Source organism: Lepidochelys kempii, chromosome 4 (assembly GCF_965140265.1).
Source record: "Lepidochelys kempii isolate rLepKem1 chromosome 4, rLepKem1.hap2, whole genome shotgun sequence".
NCBI lineage: Eukaryota > Metazoa > Chordata > Testudines > Cheloniidae > Lepidochelys > Lepidochelys kempii.
The window spans coordinates 39,798,218-39,819,173 of record NC_133259.1 but is presented as its reverse complement, the minus strand read 5'-3'; the positions used below and the strand labels follow the sequence as shown (position 1 = coordinate 39,819,173).

The following is a 20,956-nucleotide window of genomic DNA, read 5'->3' as shown; positions in this document are numbered from 1 at the left end:
GCTTATTTCTACCAGCTGAGGTTAAAAACTTCCCCAAGGCACAAATCCTTCCTTGTCCTTGGATGGGTACTGCTGCCACCACCAAGTGAGTTAGACAAAGATTCAGAAAAAGGACCACTTGGCGTTCCTGTTTCCCTAAAATATCCCCCCAAGCCCCATCACCCCCTTTCCTGGGGAGGCTTGAGAATAATATACCAACCAAATAGGAAAACCAGATTATTAAAAAATAGAACTTTATTATAAAGAAAAAAAAAAGTAAAAGAAGCACCTCTGTAAAATCAGGATGGAAGGTAACTTTACAGGTAATCAGATTCAAAACACAGAGGATTCCCCCCTAGGCAAAACTTTAAAGTTACAAAAAACAGGGATAAACCTCCCTCTAAGCACAGGGAAAATTCACAAGCTAAAAACAAAAGATAATCTAACACGCCTTGCCTTATTTACTTACTCTTTTTGCAATATTGATTTTAGGATGATTTTAGGAGAAGGAGTTTTCTGACCCGATGCTTCTCTGCTTCCCCAGAGAACACACAACAAAGAGCACAAACAAAGCCTTCCCCCGCCCCCAGATTTGAAAGTATCTCCTTTCCCCATTGGTCCTTTTGGTCAGGTGCCAACCAGGTTATTTGAGCTTCTTAACCCCTTACAGGTAAGGAGGAATTCTAGACTACCCTTAGCTGTATGACAGGTAGTGTTTGTCTTGTGCCCCCCCCCCCCCGCCATCCCCATCAGTTACCTCAATGAACAGTGTGCGTGAGGACTCTATTTGAGCCCTGGGTGGAACTGAGCAGGATGGAGCAACTGATACCCAGTGGGCCAGATCTGGCTTTCAGGGGGTCTGTGATGGTTTACGCCCCTAGGGTCAGGGCAGCATGGCCTAGGAGCCAGAGTCTATGGAGCAGCCCTTAGGTGCAGGGCAGCGCAGCCTAGTGGCCAGAGTCTATGGAGCAGCTCTTAGGTGCAGGGCAGCGCAGCCTAGTGGCCAGAGTCTATGGAGCAGCTCTTAGGTGCAGGGCAGCACAGCCTAGTGGCCAGAGTCTACAGGGGTGGGGCACCCACCAAGGGGTGTGATGGCCCCAGTAGTGGGTCCCGGGCCCACCTGACTCCACCGGGCCCCAACCCAGGGTCCTAACAGGTGTGTAGCACCTTGCCACTGACTCAGCAGGGGGGATCCTACTGAAACACACTGAGGTTTCCTGGGTGGGAGGTACCACTCCGTCACCCTCCCTGGGTCACTTCCTACCAGTCTCTGTGTTGGGGTCTCCCATGAGCCTTCGGATTCTCTGTGGACAGTTGGGCCGGTCACCTCCTCTGGCTCCTCCACTTGCCAGGGTTCAAGCAGGCCCGTGAAGGCTCTGATTCTCTGCGCAGTCAGGGGCTATGGCTGGCCCTCTGCAGGAGCTTCCCAGACAGGTCCTTCCTCTGTGGCTGCCAGCCACAACTGAGCTGGGCTTCCTCCCTTTATACTGCGAGAGCATTTGGAGCATGCCCAGTCCTGCCAGGGACGCAGGACTTCCGCTGTCAGTAATATGGGCGTAACCCTCTCTGAGCTAGTGCAGGGTAAGCAGACCCCGTCACACACCATCCCCCTTAAGAAGGACCCCTGAGGGCGGTCCGTCTCCTCTTCCTCCCCTCCCTGTCTAGAAAAGAAATCCGCGTTAGCGTGGGTCTTACCCGGATGATGAAATATGCAGAAGTCATAGGGTTGGAGTGAGAGGTACCAGCGCATAATCCGGGGGTTCGTGTCCTTCATGCTGTGTATCCATCTGAAGGGGGTATGGTCCATGATCAGTTTGAAGGTGTTCCCCAGCAGGTAATAGCGCAGGGCGTCAATAGCCCATTTCACGGCCAGGGCCTCTTTCTCTATTGTTGAGTAACGCTGTTCTCGAGGAAATAATTTCCGACTTACGTACATAATTTCCGACTTACGACTTGGGTGTTCTTCCCCCTCCAGTTCTTGGGAGAGTACAGCCCCTAAGCCCACTTCTGAGGCATCTGTTTGGAGTATGAACTCCTTTATAAAGTTGGGGTGTTGCAGGACCAGTTTCTGTGTGTGTCATTCTTTCAGAGTCCTGAAGGCCTCATCGCACTGGCCAGACCACTGTACCTGTCGTGGCTGAGAGTTCGTCAGGTCCGAGAGGTGGGAGGCTGTGGACGTGAATTCTGGTACAAAGCGGCGATAGTACCCGGCCAGTCCCAAAAACTGCCGTACCTGTTTCTTCTTCTTGGGTGTGGGTGTATCCATAAGGACTTGTACATTATTGATTGGGGGCGCAATTTCCCTCCCCCTACAACGTACCCAAGGTATGTCACCTCTTCCTGCCCAAGATGGCACTTCACTGGGTTGGCTGTGAGGCCGGCTGCTCTAAGGACCTGGAACACCCCAGCGAGATGTTCTAGGTGGTCCTCCCAGTTGCTACTGTAGACTACAATGTCATCTGTATAAGCTGCTGCATACTGATCATGAGGCAGCAAGATCTTATTCAGCTGCTGAAAAGTAGCTGTGGCTCCATGTAGCCCAAACAGCCTTTCAAAGTTACAAAGTGGAAGAGGCCGAATGCTGTCGGAAAGGCCGTTTTTTCCCGGGAGTTTGGTGTTAGGGGGATTTGCCAGTACCCTTTGGTTAAATCTAGAGTTGACAAATACCTCAGTCCCCTGAGTTGTTCTATGAGTTCTTCCACATGGGGCACTGGGTACGCGTCAAACCGTGAGATAGCGTTGACCTTCCGGAAATCTATACAGAATCAAGTGGTCCCATCGGGTTTTGGGACCAGAACAACTGGGCTGTGCCATTCACTCTTTGACTCCTCAATTCACCCCCATTTCAAGCATTGTATTAATTCCTGTCATACTGCGGCCCACATCGTCCGGGCCAGCAGTCTGTGGTCATCCCTCACCCTCTGACTGGGTGTTGTCATGATATGATGGCTCATAAAGTTGCTTCTTCCGGGGCAGGTTGATAGAACATCGGGGAAGTCCCTTCTGAGCCGCAGTATTTGCTCCTCCCGTGCCATGATGAGGCTGGTCCCGAGCGTAGCTGGCCTTGGATCTGGGGGTTCCCCTGCTAGGGGTCCAAGTTCTGGGTCTGGGGGTGATGGGGTGATGAACAAGACCTCCCTGGCCTTCCAGGCCTTCAAAAGATTCACAAGATACGTACGGGTATTCCTCTGTCGTCCAGACAGCCGGACTTCGTAATCTACCGGCCCGACCTGCCGGGTCACCTTGTAAGGCCCCTGTCATTTGGCCAGGAGCTTTGACTCTGCAGAGAGCAACAAGAGCAACACCTGGTCCCCAGGGTCAAAACTTTGCACCTTAGTCCCTCTGTTATAGAGTGGTTCTTGTGTCTTTTGGGCCCGCATCAGGTTCTCTTGGGCAAAAGCATCCAGGGCTTGAAGCCACTCTCAGAGATATAACACATACTGGGTGATCCCGAGTACTCATGTCTCCTGCGCCTCCCAGTCTTCCCTCAGAAGGTCCAGGATCCCTCTGGGCTGTCTGCCATACAACAGTTCAAAGGGCGAGAACCCGGTCGATGCTTAGGGCACCTCCCTGATGGTGAACAGCAGGGCTGGCAATAGTGCATCCCAATGGGGTCCTTCTCCATGAATTTCCGCAACATGGACTTCAGGGTATTGTTAAAACACTCCTGTCAAGGTTCCTTCCCCACTCTGAACTCTAGGGTACAGATGTGGGGACCTGCATGAAAACCTCCTAAGCTTACTTTTACTAGCTTAGGTTAAAACTTCCCCAAGGTACAAACTATTTTACCCTTTACCCTTGGACTTCCACTGCCACCACCAAACATTTATCTGGGTTTATTTTTATTAAGAAAGCGGCGTTTGGAAACGTCTTTCCCCCCAAAATCGTCCCAACCCTTGCACCCCACTTTACAGGTGAAAGGATTTTTCCTCTGGCCAGGAGGGATTTTAAAGGTGATTACCCTTCCCTTTATATTTATGACAGCTCCACAAGACCATCTGTTTGTGAGTGGTAAACCGACGTCCAGAGTGTCCATATATTCAGGAGGCAGCACAGCTCTGCTATTAGTTTAGAGGATACATTAGTGCCTTGGTCAGTCAGGATCTCCATGGGTATCCCGACCCTAGCGAAGACCTTCACTAGTTCGGCGGCAATCACTGGCACCATGGTGGCTCGGAGGGGAACAGCCTCGGGATAACATGTCATGTATTCCACGATCACTAAAATAAATCGATTCCCTGTCTTACTTCTTTCTAGGGGGCCAACCACGTCCATCCTGATGCATTCAAAGGATACGCTAACCACTGGCAGGGGCATCAGGAGTGCCCGGGGTACATCCTTCGGTCCGGCCTGCTGACATTCCGGGCAAGACATGCAATAGTCTTGGACCTCTTGGTGAATGCGGGGCCAAAAAAACCAGTGGGCCACCCTCTGGAGGGTCTTCTCCCACCCCAGGAGGCCTCGTCGCAACCTCCAGGGAAACAACAGCTGGCAGAGTTGATCAGCTGTCTGTGATTCCTATACCACCAACTATAGGCGATCCCGCCAGATCCCTGGGGAGGTCTCGAAGATGCATCCTTCCTGGGGTTGAGGCCGGTGGCCTGCTGCCAGGCCCTACTCAGGGTCGGGTCCTCTCTCTGCTCCTGCACGAAATCTATATCTCGCTCCAGCTCTACCTGTGCGTCTTCCATGAACAGGTGCTTTGCTGCGTGGGAGCTGGTGGGCGCCTTCCCAGCTGGAGATGTCCCTTCCCTGGGGTCTGCCTCTGGTGTGTGTCTGAGCAGCCCCCTAACTGGAGGCCTTGCCCTGTCCATTCATGGAGCGGGCATTGATACTTCTGGAGGACCTCCCTAAATTCTGGCCAGTCTCGCCCCAGTACTACAGGGTAGGCCAATCTGGTGGCCACACACACGTGGAGGACTTCCTCCCGATGGCCAATCTCAATCCTCACCCAAGCTGTGGGGTAAGGATGGATATCCCCATGGACACATTGTAAGTGCATCTGTTCACCAGAGAGTTTAAGGTAGGGACCAGCCCCTCCTGTCTGAGGGTCTGACTACATCCCAAGTCCACAAGGACATTCGTGGGGGTCTCTTCAACTCGTACAGGGACCACTAGCTTTCCTGGCCCTCTTTTCCGAGCTCTTTGGCCAGCAATCAGACTTGCCCATAGTTGCAGTCCATGAACGGACATTCCCACCGAAAATGTCCCTCTTGGCCACACTCCCAGCAGTGACCTCAGACTTCCGTGGGCCTAGGCCTTCCTTCCGTTGTGGGTGCCAATCCCTTCGAATCAGAGTCCAAGTGACCCTGTGTCTGGGTTTGGGGGCGGAGGGCTTAGTGGGTGTGGAGAGAGTGGTGGATGGAGGTTCCCAAGCCTCCGCACCCCGCGGGCTTCCCTTGCCTGGCACATGTCTTCTGCTCAGGTTTTCTGATCCCCTGGGTGGTGCCTCAGTTCCCTCGGCTGCCAGATAGTCCTCCATCAGGCTCACCGATGCTGACAAGGTCGCCGGTCAGTGGTGTTGCACCCATGCTTTCCCTCCTGCCAGTAGGATCTGGGTGAACTGGTCAAGCCTTCCGAGTCCAACCATCTCCAATGGTGATCCCGTACCCTTTGGGCCATGGGCCGTGGTCGAGCCCCGGGTGGGTACTGTTCTTTGCGGAGGCACTGGCGGTAAGCCTCCGGGCTAATGCAGGTCTGGTTTAATATGGCCGCTTTCACCTGCGGGGACTCCAGGGCCTCCCAGGGATCGAGGTTGTGGTAGGCAGTCTGTGCCTGTCCAGTCAAATATGGAGCTAAAATGGTGGCCCAGTGCTCCGGGGGCCACTGGGCAGCTGTAGCGACCTGCTTGAAGGTGACCAGGAACACCTTGGGGTCATCTCCTGGTCCCATCTTAGTGAGTCATATTGGCAGCCCCACTGAAGTCTCTCCAGATTCCGCCCCTGTGGGTGTGGGGGCTGGGGCTCCTTGTGGGCATAGTACAGTTGCCACTTGCTGGACTAGGCGTTCTTGTTGTAATTGTTGCTGGGCAGCCCACTCATGAAAGAGCTGCTGCTGTTGTTCCTTATGCTGGGTCATCTGCAGCTGCTGCTGGCTGGCCATCTGCTGCATCATGTGAGCCTGTTGCTGTCACTGTTGGGATGCCTGCTCTTGCTGATTCTCCAGCATCCACTTTAGAAGTTTCTCTGAATCCATCTTGGATGGCAGTGGGGCTCCTGTCATCTAGATTCCTTCCCCTGGACCTTTCAGCAGGTCCTGGTCATTGCCCGCGTTTTCCACCACGTGTGAGAGTTTACGTCCCTAGGGTCAGGGCAGCGTGGCCTAATGGCCAGAGTCTATGGAGCAGCTCTTAGGTACAGGGCAGCGCAGCCTAGTGGCCAGAGTCTACGGGGGTGGGGCACCCACCAAGGGGTGTGATGGCCCCAGTAGGGGGGCCCGGGCCCACCTGACTCCACCGGGCCCCAACCCAGGGTTCTAACAGGGGCGTAGCACCTTGCCACTGACTCACCTGGGGGGTCCTAAGAAACACGTTGAGGTTTCCTGGGTGGGAGGTACCACTCCGTCACCCTCCCTGGGTCACTTCCTACCAGTCTCTGTGTTGGGGTCTCCCATGAGCCTTCGGATTCTCTGTGGACAGTTGGGCCGGTCGCCTCCTCTGGCTCCTCCCGTCACCGGGGTTCAAGCAGGCCCGGGGAGACTCTGATTCCCGGCTCAGTGAGGGGCTGTGACTGGCCCTCTGCAGGAGCTTCCCAGACAGGGCCTTCCCCTATGGCTGTCATCCACAACTGAGCTGGGCTTCCTCCTTCATACTGCGAGAGCATTTGGAGCATGCTTAGTCCCTCCAGGAGGCAGGACTTCTGCTGTCAATAATATGGGCTTAACCCTGTCTGGGCTAGTGCGGGGTAAGCAGACCCCGTCACAGGGCCCATCATTGTCTTCGGGCCACTTGTGATTGAATGGGTTGCAGGGGCCTAACACCATCACTGCACATAATCCCTAATACTGAGTATCTTATAAGTTCTAAGACTGCACTTGTCATGTAAATTCCAAGATCTGACACTGAGTTAGACATTAACACTGCTGAGAGACTGTTAGAATGCTTCCAAATCCCAACGCAGAGTGCTTCAGTAGTTACACTGACCTAACACTCTATAGGGACTGTTATTATGATACCAGAGACTTCCTCTTGCTTACTGTATCTTTGCCTGAACTGTTCACTGAAACCATTAAAAAAATAGTTTCTGCCTCTGGATATATGTTTTGGAATCCCCTAAAGGTCTTACACAGGCTCTTTGATTTGTGATACTGTTGTCAGTGTCAGCCTGTATAAAGAAGACAACATTAATCTCTGTAGAGAAACATTCTGAGTCAGTTTGCTCATTTTTATTTTTGTCTGATTTTATTAGTAGTATGTATGGGTTTTTTATTTGGTGTCACACTTCCTCTGAGCCATTTTGTGCTCTGTTTCAGAATGTTCACTATTAAATTTTTACCACTGCAATGTAATTTTGATTATTCATAACTTCTTATTTTATATAAAAAGCAACGAGGTCTCTATGCATGCACAAACTAAAAGTCCTTCCATGATCAAATTTCAATTGTTCTTAAAACAAGTGTTCTAAAGGAAATTGTACTGATCAGAACCACTTCCAAGCCATGAAGGCATTCCAAATCCAGGGCCATTTCAGGATAAAACAAAACAATTCAGAAAATCTTTCAATTAGGAGATAACCAAATCCTGAAGTCCCTGCTCAGTTCTTGCTGATGAAGTCCATGAGAGTTTTGCCTGAATAAAGACAGAGTAAGGATTTGAGTGTTTGGCCCTAGGATGACTAACAAGGGAAAATGGATAACAGTATTTTACCTATCTTCATCAATCTGAGGAGTTTGAAATTTTCATTATTCCATACAAAAGAAATGGTATGTAGTGCCTTTACGTTGAATAATGCTTCCTGCTTCTTACAGAAGTTGGTCCAATAAAAGTTTTTACCTCACACATCTTGTCTCTCATACTAGGCAAGTCTATCTGTCTATTTTATCTTTTTAAATTCTTCAGCTAGTAATGTAGCTATGCTGGTTTTTTATTTCCATTTTAGCCTCTTCAGCTCTCACAAAGTGGTTTGTACTGAAACATACCAGTAGGGGATCATTGTATTAGAAGTGGAAGCAAATTTTACATGCTTTATTTTGAAGCGATCTGAACATTTATTTGAATATATTTTACAGAATAAAGTTCCTTTTTAGACCACTTGCCCCATAACCTCCTCGCTAAGTTCCTAGGATGTTGGACAGATGTGTAGTAAGTAACGTAACACCACTTCCAAACAAGGATATTGGGTTACAATTTTTGTAGTAGACCATGATTATTTTTAACTTTCATTTCCCTTGTAATTATTTCCATTTCTAGATTCCTAAATCTGCCATCGCCTGTCATGTGAATCTCATCTATTCTGTTTTTACAAATAATTCTGGCCTTGAGTCTGCATTCCTTGCACACTGGGAATTCCCATAGACATGAGTTTTGGGTGCGCAAGAAATGCAAGTTGTGATCCTATGTAAAATATGACCAAACATTGTCCATTATCTGCTCTGTATACAATAGCCTTTTTTAAAAAATGGAAATACACTTATTATACATAACAGCTGCCCAAATTCTGATTTAGGTACTTACATTCATAACTCCCCCTGAGGTGTCTGTTAGAAAAGTTAATATTCACTTGCTCGCTGACCAGTTGTTTGTGTAATGGAAAGTAGTGGGGCTGAGTGGGTGTTTTCTTTAATTGTTTGTTTGTTTAAATACAGGGGGGCCCATCAGTGAATTGCCTGGGCACAAATCTCCTGTTGACTTTAATGCGAGATATGTGTGTTCAACTGATGGAATAATCAGGCTGAAGTATTGCCTGGCAACTTGAGGGAGAAATTATCTGGGAGAAAGAGAGGAAGGGTAGAGAGGAAACAAAATAAATGAGGAAGAAAGGAATGGTGTGTGCATATAGTGGCAATGGGAAAATTACAGAAGATCTAGACACTGACATTCATCTGTAACAGCATCAGTTTTTAATCTCATTTGGGCAGTTGTGTGTGTAGTATTGTTAGGGCACAGTTGTTACACATTCAGATACAGTGGTGGCTGGCAGTGGGTGAAGTAATCTATCTGTAACCTCTGAAAAATCTGAGGCTCTTTCAGGATGAAAGCAATTGTCACAGCATTTAAAATCCTTCAAATTAATAAGAAACATCTATATCTACACATACAATTTACAATATTGAATTAAAAATTACCAGGATTTACAAAATATTAATAGGCATGCTTCAGGGCCTTTTGAAAATCAAAGCTTCACTTAAGGCAGCAGAACTGCTCAGCTTCATGGTTCTTACACATTTAAGAACAAGGAAAGTGACACCAAAAATACATTACTGGAATAGTAAGCAGTAAGTTAGCACTCAAGAAAGAGATCTTGGAGTCATTGTGGATAGTTCTCCGAAAACATCCACTCAATGTGCAGCAGCAGTCCAAAAAGCAAACAGAATGTTGGGCATCATAAAGAAAGGGATAGATAATAAGATAGAAAATATCATATTGCCTCTATATAAATCCGTGGTATGCCCATATCTTGAATACTGCATGCAGATGTCGCCCATCTCAAAAAAGATATATTGGAATTGGAAAAGGTTCTGAAAAGGACAACAAAAATGATTAGGAGTATGGAACAGCTGACATATGAGGAGAGATTAATAAGACTGGGACTTTTCACCTTGGAAAAAAGACGACTAAAGGGGAATATGATAGGGGATATGAACAGGGATATGAAATCATGACTGGTGTGGAGAAAATAAATAAGGAAGTGTTATTTACTCCTTCTCATAACACAAGAACTAGGGGGGGTCACCAAATGAAATTAATAGGCAGCAGATTTAAAACAAACAAAATGAAGTATTTTTTCACACAATGCAAAGTCAACCTGTGGAACTCCTTGCCAGAGGATGTTGTGAAGGCCAAGACCATAACAGGGTTCAAAAGAGAACTAGATAAGTTCATGGAGGATAGGTCCATCAATGGCTATTAGCCAGGATGGACAGGGATGATGTCCCTAGCCTCTGTTTGCCAAAAGGTGGGAATGGATAACAGGGGCTGGATCACTTGATGATTACCTGTTCTGTTCATTCCCTCTGTCAAGGTTCCTCCCCCACTCTGAACTCTAGGGTACAGATGGTGGGGACCTGCATGAAAAACCTCCTAAGCTTATCTTTACCAGCTTAGGTCAAAACTTCCCCAAGGTACAAAATATTCTACCCGTTGTCCTTGGACTGGCCGCTACCACCACCAAACTAATACTGGTTACTGGGGAAGAGCTGTTTGGACACGTCCTTCCCCCCAAAATACTTCCCAAAACCTTGCACCCCACTTCCTGGACAAGGTTTGGTAAAAAGCCTCACCAATTTGCCTAGGTGACTACAGACCCAGACCCTTGGATCTTAAGAACACTGAACAATCCTCCCAACACTTGCACCCCCCCTTTCCTGGGAAATGTTGGATAAAAAGCCTCACCAATTTGCATAGGTGACCACAGACCCAAACCCTTGGATCTGAGAACAATGAAAAAGCATTCAGTTTCTTACAAGAAGACTTTTAATAAAAATAGAAGTAAATAGAAATGAAGAAATCCCCCCTTTAAAATCAGGATGGTAGATATCTTACAGGGTAATTAGATTCAAAAACATAGAGAACCCCTCTAGGCAAAACCTTAAGTTACAAAAAAGATACACAGACCGAAATAGTTATTCTATTCAGCACAATTCTTTTCTCAGCCATTTAAAGAAATCATAATCTAACACATACCTAGCTAGATTACTTACTAAAAGTTCTAAGACTCCATTCCTGGTCTCTCCCCAACAAAGACAGACTCACAGACCCTTTGTTTCTCTCCCTCCTCCCAGCTTTTGAAAGTATCTTGTCTCCTCATTGGTCATTTTGGTCAGGTGCCAGCGAGGTTACCTTTAGCTTCTTAACCCTTTACAGGTGAGAGGAGCTTTCCCCTGGCCAGGAAGGATTTCAAAGGGGTTTACCCTTCCCTTTATATTTATGACACCCTTGGGGGCACCTGGCATTGTCCACTAGCCCAGTATCCTGTCTTCTGATAGGTGGACCTTTCGTCTGACCCAGTATAGCCATTCTTATGTTCATAAAAGAAAGAGAGAACAGGGCAAAAGGAACAACTTCAGGAGGAATGACTTGTTTTGCACAATGGTGTAATAAAAATGAAATACAGGCAGGAACTGAAAGTCAAACATACTGTAAGCTACCAAAGAGAAACTTAAATCAGAGAAGATAACATATCGAAATTGTGATGGGGTGATAAGGAGAGCAAGGTGACTTCCTTCTGAAGTCAGTGAATGTACTGTCCTTATCAATGGAAACAGGTTGTATCCTTAACATTCTCCAAGAGACGCAGACTTAGAACCACTGACACATTCCATAGTGCAACACTAGTGGATGCCAGGAGGCCTATGCAGTTCATACAGCAATACAACTAAACTAATAATAAAAATAATACAGCTCGTCTGTGGTAACAGTCTTCAATAATTTGTAAGCTACAGGCAAACTCAACACCTCACCCTAGAGATATTTAGAAATATTTTCCCCCTTTTACTTTTATTATTTTGATGATTTTTAACACATAAGTACTCTGCACATTATAGACATTTAACTACTTAGGCGCTCTCCTTGAATTCTGAACACATTATTGTGCTGATTGCTGGCGTACACTTGAGGGACCAGACCATTGTTGGTCTCTTTTTATTTCAGTTTGCTTCAGTTTTCTCCCTCATTCTTGGCTTCTTAGTTCAAACACAGAAGCCCTGTTTACATTCTAGTACTAAACCATCACTGAGAATAGTTGTCAGCAACACGTCCTCTTGAACCAGAGCTGAAAGTGATTTAAGCTGTTTGCCATTTTCACCAACATTGTTTGATGCTTCCTATTCCCATTTTACAATGGTTCAAGGGAGACCCTTGACGACACCTTTTTTTTTTTTTCAACAGGTTGATTTCCTAGCATAGGAAAGTCTTAAGGGACTACCAAACCTAAAGCTGACCAAAATTGTTTCAAAGTACTGGATCCGGGGAAGGAAATCCAATTATGAAACAGCTAAATAGCACTGTAAAGACAAAACAGGTAATCAGCTCTAGCAAGGTACTATCCAGCAGTTCATATATTTTCAGCTTTCTGAATCACTCAGGAGCTGGAAGACTGAGGGTGGTGGCTCATGCTGGTCAGTGATGTGCTCCCAATAATTTTTCCTGTTAGCCTGTGGTGAGTGTGCTCCAGGAAGAAGTGAGAGACTAGAGATTCTACCCATTTGTTTTCTCATTTAAATAATAAAATAAAATACAATAAAATATTACTAAAATGTAGGGCTGTCAATTAATCAGAGTTAACTCACAGGATTAACTCAAAAATTAATAAAAAATTAATCGCGATTTATTGCACTTTTAATCACACAATTACACAATAGATTACCAATTGAAATGTATTAAATATTTGTGGATTTTTTTCTACATTTTCAAATATATTGATTTCAATTACAACATAGAACACTGCTCACTTTATATTATTTTTATTATAATTTTTACAGTGCAAATGTTTGTATACAAAAGGAATGGTATTTTTCAATTCACTTCATACAAATACTGTAGTGCAATCTCTTTATTGTGAAAGTGCAACTTACAAATGTAGATTTTTTTGTTACATAACTGCACTCAAAAAACCAAAACAATGTAAAACTTTAAAGCCTACAAGTCCACTCAGTCCTACTTCTTGTTCAGCCAATCGCTAAGACAAACAAGTTTGTTTACATTTATGGGACGTAATGCTGCCCACTTCTTATTTACAATGTCACCTGAAAGTGAGAACAGGCATTTGCATAGCACTTTTGTAGCCCGTATTACAAGGTATTTACATGCCAGATATGCTAAACATTCATATGCCCCTTCCAGCTTTGGCCACCATTCCAGAGGACATGCTTCCATGCTGATGCTTGTTAAAAAAATATGTTAATTAAATTTGTGACTGAACTCTCTGGTGGAGAATTATATGTCTCCTGCTCTGTTTTACCTGCATTCTGCCATATATTTCATGTTATAGCAGTCTCAGATGATGACCCAGCACATGTTGTTGGTTTTAAGAACACTTTCACTGCAGATTTGACAAAACACAAAAAAAAATACAAATGTGAGATTTCTAAAGATAGCTACAGCACTCCACCCAAGGTTTAAAAATCTGACGTGACTTCCAAAATCTGACGGTTTTGGATCATTATCAAGCAGAATCCGTCATTGGCATGGACACATGTTCTCTGGAATGGTGGTTGAAAAATGAAGGGACATATGACTCTTTACCTCATCTGGCATGTAAATATCTTGCAACACCGGCTACAACAGTGCCATGAGAACACCGGTTGTCACTTTCAGGTGTCGTAAACAAGAAGCAGGCAGCATTATCTCCTGCAAATGTAAAGTTTGTCTGAGCAATTGGCTGACCAAGAAGTAGGACTGAGTGGACGTGTAGGCTCTAAAGTTTTACATAGTTTTATTTTTGAGTGCAGGTGGGCTTTTTTTACATAATTCTACATTTGTAAGTTCAACTTTCATGATAAAGAGATTGCACAACATTATTTGTATTAGATGAATTGAAAAATACTATTACTTTTGTTTTTTACTGTGAAAATATTTGTAATAAAAATAATATAAAGTGAGCGCTGTACACTTTGTATTCTGTGTGGTAATTGAAATCAATATATTTGAAAATGTAGAAAACATCCAAAGTATTTAAATAACTTGCATTCTATTATTCTTTAATCGTGCAATTAATTGTGATTTTTTTAATCACTCAATTAATCGCGATTATTTTTTTTAATCGCTTGACAGCCCTACTAAAAAGCTTCAGTAGAACCATAACTAAGGAAGAAAGCAGAGATGCTTGGCAAATTAACTCACACTAAGAGCATTTCCAGGAAATGTTTATCTTTGTTTCTGAAAAATACAAGTAGTGTTTTGAAAGAACAGCAGTGTTCAAATAGGATAAGTGAAATGGGGAGACCATGTGGGTTGATCAGAGGGGCACCTTCCACCATAAGTTTTTGGTGTCATCAGTTCTATCTCAAAAAGCAAAAATCTTGCACTTCAGCAGCATTTTTGACCTCCAAGAATAAGTCAACCTAGCAATAGATAGAATCCTCGATATGCTGAGACCACTCCTTATCATGCTGACCAATAATATCTCATTGTTTCCTTGTACTCCCCTGTCTGTCTGTATCCATCCCTTGTCTCTTCTCTCATAGTTAGATTGGAGGCTCTCTGAGACAGGGACCATCTTTTTGTTCTATGTTTGTACAGCACCTACCACAACTGTGTCCTTGTCCGTGCCTGGGACTCTATGCACTATGATAATACAAATACTATTTGATCACCTTGATCGATTAGTCCTTCAGCCCTCATATAGATTATGCCGATCACAACACGCCTCCAATTCTTCTCTTATCCTGGCCTTCCTTCTCTATGTCTTTTGATGATAAAATCTTCCCATCTCTTTGGAGGTCGGCTGAGGGGTCATTTCAGTTCCTTTGGGTACCACTCGGCAACAGACCCCTGCAGCCCATCGATTGTCAGTGAGCCTCACGATATGCCCAGCCCATCACATTTTACTATGTCTGCTCTCAACAATGACATCCTGCACTCCACTCTGCTGTCAGATCATTCACTGGGGACTCAGTCGCGGATTCCCAGAATTCTTCTTTCCATTGCTCTCTCCGTGACAGACAGTTGTTGCTCCTCTGTCTTCATCAGCGCCCATGTTTCGCTGCTATACAACATTGCTGGCAGTACTGTTGAGTTGAAGAGACTGGCGCGTGTTGCCTTGTTGATTTTTCCTTGGTGGACATCCTTGATAGAATTGAACCTGCTTTCTTTCTTTGCAAATACTACTACTGTTACTAAAAATAACAATATATGTGTATATATAATATAAGAATAAAGTGTATAAGTAGTACAAATTATTCCTTCCAATGTGCCTTTGTCAACAGTGAATTTTATCTGCTATCAAGTTACCCATCCCCCTAACTTTGTTAGATCCCGCTGAAATGCCTCACCAACTTCACTACACAAAATTCCCTTTAACTTTAAACAATGTTTAACAGCCTGGAAAGACTCCATTTGACTTCAAAGGACTTGGATCAGGCTCTAATGGAAGGACTGAGGAGAAATCCTATGGATTTGTAAATCATAATAATATACATGCACAAAACATTTTCATTCACCTATGTGTATTAGTAACAATACCTTGCATTTCAATAGGCATCTTTAATCCAAGGCATGTTTAATCCAACACATTTGACTTTGTTAACAAACTAAGCATAACATCCCCGTGACATAGGTAAGGAAGGGCAGCCACCTACATTCACCTCTACAAGGCCACCAAACATATCTGGAGTTTTCAGTCAAGTGCAGTCCCGTTTAGAGTTATCATGACATGAGTCAAAGAAGCACTAGAAAATGGTCAAGGGATCGACAACTAAATTTTTGAAATACCCAAATAAATGTAAGAGTCTTTGTCTGATTTTTAGCAAGTTTTCCGGACAGACTACTATGGGATAAGATGTGGCATGCAAACTGCAGGAATAGCGATTTCTTTGGAAGACGTTACAAGGAGAGTACCCCTTTAAGTAGAAACATGTTTCCCTTTTAGACCGTTAGCCCCTTCTGTTAAAAGTATTTCCAAAAAGGAGTGAGACTGCGTACACCAGCACTGACACTTTTGCTGAGCAAAAAAAAAAATATTTTCGGTTGTATTTTAAATGGCAATTTAAAAAGTTAACGTGTGCTTCAATGCCATGTAATGCTTTCCTGTCAGAAAGGATCAGCTGACAGAATTAGATACAGAACCTATTTGTCCTTGTCACTGCCGTCCAAAGAAACACTCCCTGTGAGCAGAGAGATTGACATGGCTGCAACCAACAGCTAAGTCGAGCATATTATTCTGGTACTAGAGTTGCTTTCAACCGGACTAATCCTAAAATCGTGACTGTATTCCAGTGGATTCATTCAGTACGGATTATTGATTAGGGGCCTGAGCCAAAGCTCCCCCTGAAATCAATGGATTTCTTTCCATTGACTTCAGTGGGGTTTGGATCAGGACCTATCTGCTGATGATGGAACTTGAATAGCTATTCCAAATGAGAAAAACAGCATGGCATAAATCAGCCAACATGATTTCTAGCAGAGAGGGAATTCTTGGGAGTGTTATTTCATTGCTTTTTAGATCTGTACTCTGAGCACAGTCTCAAACAATCTGCATATCAGGTGATTGTGCCATCCGGTTCTGATATTTTCAAGGAATTTGTTCTTATTGCTTGTATTATGTGAAAACAGTGCAAAGGCCTCAACTGATGCAAAATGAAGTTGTCCTCTGTTTAGACCACAATATCACATCAAGCCTGTGCTCTGGTCCCTCCATTGGCTCCCAGTTTCCTCCCACCGCCAGTTCAAGCGCTTGGTCCTGATCTTCAAAGCCATTAGCAGATGAGGTCCAGTTATACTAGAGATTGCAGGCCAGATTCTGTGGCCTGACTACACTCGCTTTGCCCTGTTTGCCCTCCACTCCCTGTTTGCCATGGTGCAAAGGGAGCAGAAAATTCCTGTATTTCCCCGGTGTTTATAAAGCTGACGTCACCACCTCCTATTCAAGCACCTCTCACTGTTGCAGGGATGTGAGGGGCAGAAGGGAAACCTGACACATATTAGAGCAGCTTACAACAAGGCTGGAGCCATTGCAGATGTGACTAGAGAATCAAGGACCTGTGCCTCAGTGTCCCTATCTGTAAAATGAGGATAATGATGATGATCTGCTTTGTGAAGCACTTTGAGATCTGCTGATGAAAAGTGCTATCGAAAAGCAAGGCACTATTATTATCTGATTCCATCCTTCGAGCATGCTACAAAACCTTCATCTTTGGTAAAGCTTTTCCACCAGGTGCTAGAACTCCAGTAGTTCTAGGAACAGAACAAAATCAGGGGGCTTCACAGAAGAAACCTCTCCATGATAAACTGAATCCATAAACAGTGGGAGTGGGACATAAACTATACAACGACCTGATTCACAGGGCATGGGAGAAGACACAGAAGCCAGCTGGCACCTGGTCCCACCAACCAATCTTTTTCTTCAAGAAAAGGTATTCTGATCCCCACCTCATGTTTTCCTTTACCACCTTCCTGCCTCTGCTCTTCTCCTTGGTTTTTCTTTCAATTATCGTTTTTCTCCAGTCTGTTTTTCTCTCAGCTGCTCCTTTGCCACCCCTCCCCACCTTCATACCAAATCCAAGTTCATACAATGGCCAGACTTGCACAGAGATTCTATCCCATCTCCTTGATCTTTGCCCACTGCTGACTCCCCTTTGCAGCAGGCACTGGAAGATGCAGTACTGGGTTCACTGAGGCTGATCATACTATTGCACAGATCCAGTGAAGGGACATCACCAAGCCCTCCCATCAAGCGTAAGCCCAGGACAGCTGTCCTGGCAGTCTACCAGCCTACTTCCCATCCCAGTCATTGAAACGTACTAAGGGTAGAGGTCACCAAAACTTTAGTCACAGAGGAAAACCACATAGGGGAAAAAATGACCTTAATTAACAAGTCCTTTCTTTTCAACTCAAGAAGTAGTGCTTCCTGAGTGGGGAAGAAGAGCCAGTTATTTTAAAGTTAAAGTAAAAGCACCACAATTTTTACTGTTGTGTGGGGAGGGATTAACAACAGCTCTCTACAACATTCCTGTAAAATTTGTGGTGCTTTTTTATTTTAAAAAGTGGTGTAATACAGTATGCAAGTGAAAAATCAAGCAGTTATTTATTTATCACTTTAATTACAGCACTTGTATTTTAAGCTTAGCAGGTGGAAGTCTTTGGCACACTTAAAAGATATTGCATGTCCATGTGCTAAAACATGTCTTTTAAGCCCTGAACTGATCCCATAATAACTTTTACAAGAATTGGACAACAGCAAGGAATTATTTAAAGAGCAATAAATGTGCACTACATCTACTGAATTAAAAACACTTGCCTTCTTTGCCTGCATATAGAAATGACAAAAGACATGAATATCAAGGAATACTAATAATCCTTACTCAGTCATTGAGCTTAATGGATGGTATGAGTAAGGGCTTCTGTAATGTACCTGTGACGGGTTCGGTCACAGAGATCCCATTGGGACTGTCACCTGATGTGCTGAAATTACTGCTGAGCCTGTTTTCCCTGCCAGCTTGGGACTTCCAGAACCCTGTCTTGTTGAGCCAGACATGCTAGCCTGCTGCAACACAGACCCAGGGTCTGGACCACACCCCCAAAGCTACAGACTACCTGTCTCCAGCATCCAGACACCCAGTTCCCAATGGGATCCAAACCCCAGATAAATCCGTTTTATTCTGTATAAAGCTTATACAGGGTAAATTCATAAATTGTCCACCCTCTATAACACTAATAGAGAGATATGCACAGCTGTTTGCTCCCCCAGGTATTAGTCACTTACTCTGGGTTTATTAATAAACAAAAGTGATTTTATTAAGTATAAAAAGTAGGATTAAAGTGGTTTCAAGTAATAACAGACAGAACAAAGTAAGTCACCAAGCAAAATAAAGCAAAAACACACAAGTCAAAGCCTAATACATTAAGAAACTGATTACAGGTAATATCTCAGCCTCAGAGATGTTTCAATAAGCTTCTTTCACAGACTAGACTCCTTCTTAGTCTGGGCCCAATCCTTTCCCCTGGTACAGTCCTTGTTAGTTCCAGTAGACATCTCAGGTGGTAAGCAGGGGTTCTCTCATGACTGGACCCATTTGTCCTGCTCCTCCGCCCTTTTATAGCTTTGGCACAAGGTGGGTATCTTTTGTCTGTGCTTGTCCCCACCCCACCTCATCAATGGAAAAGTACAATGATTAAGATGGTTTCCAGTATCATGTGACATGGTCACATGTCACTGTAAGACCCCTAGTCTCCATTCTTCCTGGGTTAGCCCACACATACACAGGAAGGCTTGCAGGTAAATAAACCATTTACAGTCAATGGGAGCCATCAAGATTATAAACCACTATTAATGGCCCACACTTTGTATAATTACAATAGGACCTCAGAGTTATACTTCATATTTCTAGTTTCAGACACAAGAATTATACATGCATACAAATAGGAGGAATATATTCAGTAGTTTATAACCTTTGTTATGATACCTTACAAGAAACCTTTTGCATAAAGCATATTCCAGTTACGTCATATTCACACTGATAAGCATATTTTTATAAAACATACACAGTGCAACATCACAGTACCCCAATATTTATCGGTCTTTATTACATTATATATTAACCTTATGCTTTTCATATTTTTGGGTGCTGCTCCTGTAAAAGCAACGCTAGCTCAGGCTTTGTCTATGGTAGAATTGTTTTGCCAAAACTCTCCCCCAGTTGCTGCCACTGGCTCAGCTCCATCAAGGGTAGCAACAGCAGGACCATTAGTGTAGGCAAGGTACAGGCAGCCACCAGTGTTTTAATCACTATGCGAACAAAGTAGGGTCAGATAACCTGATGGTAAAAATGTCAGCAGTGGTGTGGAACACTCAACAGTAGCTTCTTTGCTGATGTAATGGTAACAAAATATTTGCAAAAAAGCTAGTACAGACATCCCCTAATAGCAAGGGGCACCTTGATGTAGACAGCAGTGAAATGAGGACAGACACATGCATGGAATTAAGTGGAAGGCTGCAACTTTTATTAAACTGTAGCACAAGGGAGCGGCACTATGCACCGATCACCCATACTCTCCTTTACCAGGCATTTAGTTAGTTCTAGTGTGGGGGGGTTACATGGCTCCTTACCATGAAACCCATAATACAGGTGACTCTCTGCATCCTACCCCCAGGACAGCCGGAGGAAGATGACTAAGGGAACGTCATCATTCGGTAAGCACCACAGTAAAACCCACACTTTGTGCAGTCGCTGCAGATCCAAGGCATACTATCTCCGGAAATCCAGCTGTGGGAAATGTGGGTACCCTGCTAAGTGCAAGAGAAAGTATAAATGGACTGCCAAGGCTAAAAGATGCAACACCACTGGTACTGATCGTATGAGGCACCTGAAAAATGTCTACCGTCGATTCAGGAATGGATTCCGTGAACGAACAAAACCTAAGCCCAAGAGAGCTGCCATTGCAGCATCCAGCTCATCTTAAGGACGCATCTGTTTGTTACAATAAATGGTCTAATCCGGAAAAAAACAGAACAAAAAACAAACCCTTAACTGCCCACTTCAAATTCCTTTTACATAACAATCTAACCCTTATTGCCTACACCATTTTAAGTGGCCTCCTACACCATTCATTACCTCTTATGCTTAATAATCTGTCCCAACTTGTATTTAGCTCGGACACTGATTTCTTCTCCCAGACCTGAAGAAGAGTGTGTGTAGTTCGAAAGCTTGTACCTCTCATCGACAGAAGTCGGTCCAATAAAAGATATTACATCACCTACTTGTTTCTCTCATGATTTATTAATGTGAATCTCCTACTTACATATTTATCCTGTGACTCTTTCCTGGTTAGGTTTAAGTGGTGCTGCTTGCAGTTATACAATTTTATCACTAACAACTTATTTTATGGCACAGTAACTGCTGTTGATGACAATTTTTACTATTTTTAACAGTACTAGAAGGTAAACCAGAACATACATCAGTGCTTCCAAGCAAGACATTGCTTTTAGCTACTAGTATCTGGAAGTTTAACTGCCCTGACTGCATAACTATATAACACAACTACACTAGCATTGCACATCAAAAAGCACATTCTTTAGTCAGTCTTTTTTTGTTTGTCTAATAAAACATAATTCCTGGGTGTTCATGGCTAAATCTAGCAAGGTTGATTATTAGCATTTTATGAATC

At 44.3% G+C, this 20,956-nt stretch overlaps 1 pseudogene; it reads left to right on the top strand.

The window, feature by feature from the left end:
- The first annotated feature begins 19,957 nt into the window (after window positions 1-19,957).
- LOC140909957 (large ribosomal subunit protein eL37 pseudogene) lies at window positions 19,958-20,281 on the top strand (annotated as a pseudogene).
- Window positions 20,282-20,956: the final 675 nt, after the last annotated feature.